Consider the following 6,416-nt stretch of genomic DNA (forward strand, 5'->3'; position numbering starts at 1 on the left):
TCCTTCCACGTCTCCTACACTCAATTTCTATACCTCTCTTCCTACTCATGGAACTTGATTTTGTATCTTCTGGGAATATAGAAGACAAAAAGTCCTCTAGCCAGAGGTTTACCCTCTAACTTGATTTCTCAGCGGTAAGATCTTTCTCACCCTGAGGTAGGGAGGCAATCAAAGTCCAAGTGCGCCACCTGCCGGACAAAGTGTGCTCTGCACACTCTGCCGGTAAATACGGTGAGACCACGGTCCACAATTTAGATGCCCAATGCTCCAGCCTCCTCCAACACAATTTGGACAAATAATAAAGTAGAAAAAGAATAGAGCATGGAAAAAATTATAAAGAAGATTTAAATGGTTAGCTGTAAGAAACCGAAATAAAAAACTGGTAGACTGTAGCAGCTTCTCACAAGGAGATTAAAGAAAACTTTCTTTTTAGATTTAAGCAACAATAAGACAACGGAATAAAAATAGAACTAGGGAATCTAGGAAAAATAATTAAAAAGCAAATAATGACAATGAAAAATTAAAATGCATTTAGAAGCATGAATTACAATACTTGGCACAGAGAAAATGAAAACCACTAGCATAGAGTCTAGAGTTGGAAAAATCACACAAAATGCAGGAAAAAGAATCAAAGGGTGAAATGATGAAGGAAGGAGGAATAGCTCTGGAGGAATCAAATTATTTAGAGAATTCTTTGTTCGGTTCCTTGCTAATAATAGGAAAACTTGGAATGAATGAATGATTTTTCAGGAACACGTAAATTATAAAACCATTCTCAAAAAGACAGAAACATATTAAATAGATGGGTAACTATGAAATAAACTGACAGAATCATATTAAATTATTTCAAACTATCACCAAACAATTCAGATTCAACGTAAACTAAAAATAAAAATAAAAAGCTTCCCAATTCTGTCTAGAGCCAGCATCCCATAATATAAAAGCCTAATAAAAAAATAAATAAAAACACAAAACCTAATAAACTAAAATTCCAAATAGATCCCAATCAATAGAAACATCTAGTAAATTAAATATATATATGTGCATATACGTATACACACATATACATATACATTACACATATACCGTGGCCAAATGGATATTACCTAGGAATGCAGACATGATCGAACGTTAGAATATCTTTTAAAATAATAGTTGTTCTGTAATTTAGGTAATTTTGATGTGGCTGTGGGAGGAAGGAACAACAGCATCTTCCTACCCCTCCATGTTGGCCTGGAAGTCCTCAAAAATCTTTATTTAGATAGAGCAGAGGAGACTGTGCATATCCCTTTGTTACAGGCTAAAAGGACACTCTTAAAATTCATTATCTTTTTCAATAAAAATCCCCTTATATAGAATTATTTCTTTAATCTATAAGTCTTTTTACCTACCTATCTATCAGGTCACGTAAAATGGAAAATGGGTCTAAATGCTTCACTGTTAAACATTACACTGGCCACCCCAGGAGTCGGTCCTTGGATCACTTCTCTTTGCCATCTTTACTTCATTCCCAAAACAATCTCATTGAGCACTGGTAAATCCCAAATATATAACTTCATCCTCATTCTCTCCCCAGAGGTCCACACTCATAGATTTAATTGCCTGTCTGGGTATCTAATATGAGTCTTAAACTCATTACGTCCAAATCTTTCTCTAGATTTCCTCTCCAAGCCTGCTCTTTCTACAGTCTTCCACGCCTCCGTAGATATTGACTCCATTTTTCAGTCGGTCAAGCCAAAGATCTCAGAATCATTTTAGTTCCCCTTCCTTCTCTTACACCCTACATCTAGTCAGAAATCTTCTCAACTCTACTATTCAAAATTTACCCAGAACCCGTCCTCTTCTGCTTTTCTCCCCTTCCCTTCCCTCCCCTCTCCTTCCCTTCCTGTGTCTTCCTCTTCCTTTTCTGATCAATAGAGCTCTAAAGCCATCAGGGGTGGCAGAGCAAGATGGAGTGGTGGCCTAGAATGAGGTGTCTCAAAGAGAGTGAACGCGGTGTCTACCCAAGAATGTCAAAGAGGAACGTCAGAACCTGAGCAAGGTGAGAGGGCATTTGCATGTGTTTCTACTCAGGAATGACCCAGCAGGGCAATGAGAGAGTCCTTGATGGATTGGTGTGGGGTGAGGTAGGGACATCACGGCAAGAGAAACAGAGCCAAATGGGATAAAGAAGCAACCACGCTGGGGAGGAATGGTGGCTGAGATGGGGAACTCATTACACTCAGGGGGTCTGCTCGAATAAGGAAATGGATTATGGATAATGGGAAAGAGATTTTCTCAGAGAAGAGATTACATATAGAGGAAGGCAGAAGACTAGAATGACCCACGTGGTACTGGATTGGACCTGGTGGTAAAGGAGCAAACTCGCGGATTTCAACATTTGTTTTATGAATGAATCAATGAACGAATGTAGATGAGAGGTTATTTCCAACAAAGTCAAGAACAAGGCAATGGCACCTGCTAGCTCGATTATTACTTAACATTCTAACAGTGGGGTTCTTGGTTGTGCGGGGAACCGATTTGGGTTAACTTAAGCAAAAAAAAAAAAAAGGAATTCATTCATAGCACACTGGTCAGCTAACAGATTGGATGAGAAAGTTAAAGTGCCAAGTTTAAAAAATGGGTCAGAACCAAAGGAAACAATGAAAAGAGGATCATTGCCAAGTTTGCCTAGGGACAGCCTGGGTCCATGCCCAATGCCAGCAAAGGTTCCATGCCCAATGGAACCAATGCCAGCAAAGGGAGCACTGGACCCTTCTCTATGTCTTTATAAAGTCCAATGTGAATTTAGTCAGACACCTGCACACCAGCCACTAGGTTTCAGAGACAGCAAGTGTCTGGCTTCCTTACTGGTGAGAAGTGACATCTGGAGACTTCACACAGTGATGGAATTCTCAAGCAGAGAAATATAGTTTAGCTGCTCCCTGCAAACATTGCCTTTAGAGTACCAGCCATAAGCAATTACAAAACAGAAACAAATAAGAGGTATAAATACTGGAAAGGATAGATCCTCATATTTGCAATTAGTATGATTGTATACCTGGGAAATCCAAAATTAACTGCAAAAACTATTAGAAGCAATATAACTTATTAAGGTGTCACGTTACACTAAAGTTTTTCCATTCCAGCCCGAATGACATTTAGAACCCGGCAAAATTATAAGGAATTTGGACACATTTAGCTTGCATGGAAAACGGTGTGGAAGCAATGTCACATGCATTACATCTACCCATTCACTTAATCTCAATGATTCCACTCCGGGGAACCTATCCCATTTAAAGAAAATCATCAGTATGTAAAGATAAATGTACAAGGATGTTTATCGCAGCACTATTTGTGGTGGCAAAAACAAAACAAAACAAAAAACCTGAAACTGAAAACAAAATAAATGCCTATCGATCAGGTAATGACTGAATAAACTTTGGTACGTGGACACCACTAAATACAAGGCAAACTTTTAAAAATCAGAACAAAGTGAATGAAGGAGGGATGCGAACTCAGTTATCGTCCATTAAGCCAGTTATTTGAAAAACTTGCAAAATGTAAAACAATGTCACTCTTTATATTGATTTTTGTTTTTGAAAATATAGATATATTTTATTAGGTATATGAACCGTTTTAACATGTACAGGTTGAACACTGTTACTTTAAATGACTTACTATATAAATACCTTGACAACAATTCTCGCTGGATGAGGATCATAAAGAAACCACAAATGAGAAAAAAATCAGACAACCCTGTAAAAAACTGGCTAATGACCTGACCAGACTTTGAACAAACCAAGTCCAAACGACTGTTAATTATAATAAAAGGGTCTCCATTTTATTATTTAAAATAGCCATAATAAAAGATATGTGTGTCCCTGTATCAGTAATTAATAGAAAAACAAAATATGTATTTATAGTAATTAGTATTGCACTGATGTTAACTTCCAGAGTTTTTTAACTTTTAATATTATTGTGATAACACTTAATATGTGAGCTACTCTCTTAACAAATTTTTAAGTGTGCAATATGGCGTTGCTGACTTCACATACAGTGTCGTATAGCAGGCCACTAGAACTTGTTCATCTGGCTTAACTAAACTCTGTGTCAGTTCATTAGTAGTAACTCCCCATTCCCTCCTTCCTCCAGCCCCTGGCAACTACCATTCCACTCTTGGATTCTATGAACTTGACCATTAGAGATACTCACAGAAGTGGAATCATTCAGTATTTGTCTTTCTGTGACTGGCTCGTTTCAGTTAGCATGATATCTTCAGGTTCATCGCATCGTCACATATTGCAGAATTTCCTTTTTTTTTTTTTAAGGCTGAATAATATTCTGTTGTATGCATACACCACATTTGTCTTTATCCATTCATCATCAGTGAACATTTAGGCTATTTCTACATTTTGGCTGTTGTGAATAGTGCTGCAATGAACGTGGGAGTCCTGATTTCCATTCTTTTGGGTAAATATCCAGAAGTGGGGTTGATGAATCATATGGTAGTTCTATTTTTAATGTTTTTAGGAACCTCCATACTGTTTTCCATAGCAACTGCACCATTTCGCATCGCTACCAACAGTGTACAAGGGTTCTAATTTCTCCACGTCCTTGCCAACACTTGTCTTTTGTTTTTCTGTTCATAGCCATCCCGACAGGTGTGAGGTGGTATCTCACTGCGGTTTTTCTGATTTGCAATTTCCGGAGGATTAGTGAGATTGAGCACCTTTTCATATACCCGTTAGCCATTCGTATGTCTTCTTTAGAGAAAAGTCTATTCAAGTCCTTAGTCCTTTTTCGAACTGGGTTATTAGGTTTTTTACTCTTAAATTGTAGGCATTCCTTATATACTTTGGAGATTAATTCCTTAGCAGATATATAGTTACCAAATATTTTCTCCAATTCTGTAGGTTGTCTTTTCACTGTTGACTATTTCCTTTGCTGTGCGAAAGCCTTTGAGTTTGACGTATTCCCACTTCGTTTTTGTTTTTGTTTTTGTCTCCTATGCTTTAGGTGTCATATTCATAAAATCATTGCCAAGACCAATGTCATGAAGCTTTACCTCTACGTTTTCTTCTAAGAGTTTTACATTTTCAGGTCTTACGTTTAAGCCTTTAATCCATTCTGAATTGATTTTTGTATATGGTATAAGATAAGGGTCCAGTTTCATTATTTTGCATGGGGATATCCAGTTTTCTCAACACCATCTATTGCAGAGACCATCCTTTCTCCATTGTGTATGCCTGGCACCAGGTACATAAGATGTTAACATTAGAAGAAGTTGGGGAAAGTGTATGTGGGAATTCTGGGTACTATTTGCAACTTTTCAAGACACTAAAATTGATTCAACACAAGGAGTTAAAACTGTACAGTTGCCTAATTTTAATATGCGGGAACAATGATTTCTCAGTTCTTTTAGCTTCTTTTTTCTTGTTCACTATACTGCGCGATTCTGATACCAAATAGACGCTCATTTGGCCAGTAAAATGTAATAGTGATATTGCTACTGGGTTATGAAGCTTTTCTTCCTCACTAATAGAAACTGACTAAGGACAGGATTACTTCCTCTTCAGGAAGATTTGGTCAAAAATGATGATATAATTCCATTAGCGCCATACTAAAAGTGAATCTTTGTCAATTTCGGAATAGTTATACAGCAGATGTAAGATTGTTGCCCTCGGTTACTTTTGTGAAGTGTAACATACATAAAGATGCATAAAACATATATATTCACACACATCTCACGAATAAATATGAACGCTTATATTCATATAGATCAAGAAATGAAATACATACAGTACTTCAGAATCTCCTCCGGTGGCTTCCCCAACAGGAGTCTCCTCCATCCCTTCAGAAGTAACCAACGATCTTTCCTTATAATCTTGCCTTCACTCTTTTTGGCGCTATCACGTATGTAGTTTTATTTTGACTGTTTTGAGGATTAAATATTTATATATGTGGAACAAGATTTTATGGGTTCATTTGTGTCTTCTTATTTTCTCCGACATTGTGTTTGGGGGAGTTGGCAATGTTCGCGAATAGCTAGAGTTCATTTCTTTTCGTTGCTGCATAGTATTCCATTGTGTGGCTATACTACCTGATTCTAAGTGGGTATTTGGATTGCCTCCAAATTAGGACCACGACAAACGATGCCGCTGTGAACTTTCTTGGACATGCATCTCACGTAACTGTGCACAAGTATCTCTAGAGCAGCAGTTCTCAAACTATTCGGTCCCAGGACAATTTCACACTATTAAAAAAAGTCTTGAGCGCCCCAGAAAGTTTCTGCTTATGCAGGTTACATCTATCAATATTTGCCTTATTAGAAATTAAAACCGAGAAAATGTGAAAATGTATATGTATTAATTCATTTAAAATAACATTTAAAAGTTACGCGTTAACACGAACAACAAATTTAATGAAAAATTCCT

The sequence above is a fragment of the Pteropus vampyrus genome, unplaced genomic scaffold (genome assembly GCF_000151845.1).
Source record: "Pteropus vampyrus isolate Shadow unplaced genomic scaffold, Pvam_2.0 Scaffold448, whole genome shotgun sequence".
NCBI lineage: Eukaryota > Metazoa > Chordata > Mammalia > Chiroptera > Pteropodidae > Pteropus > Pteropus vampyrus.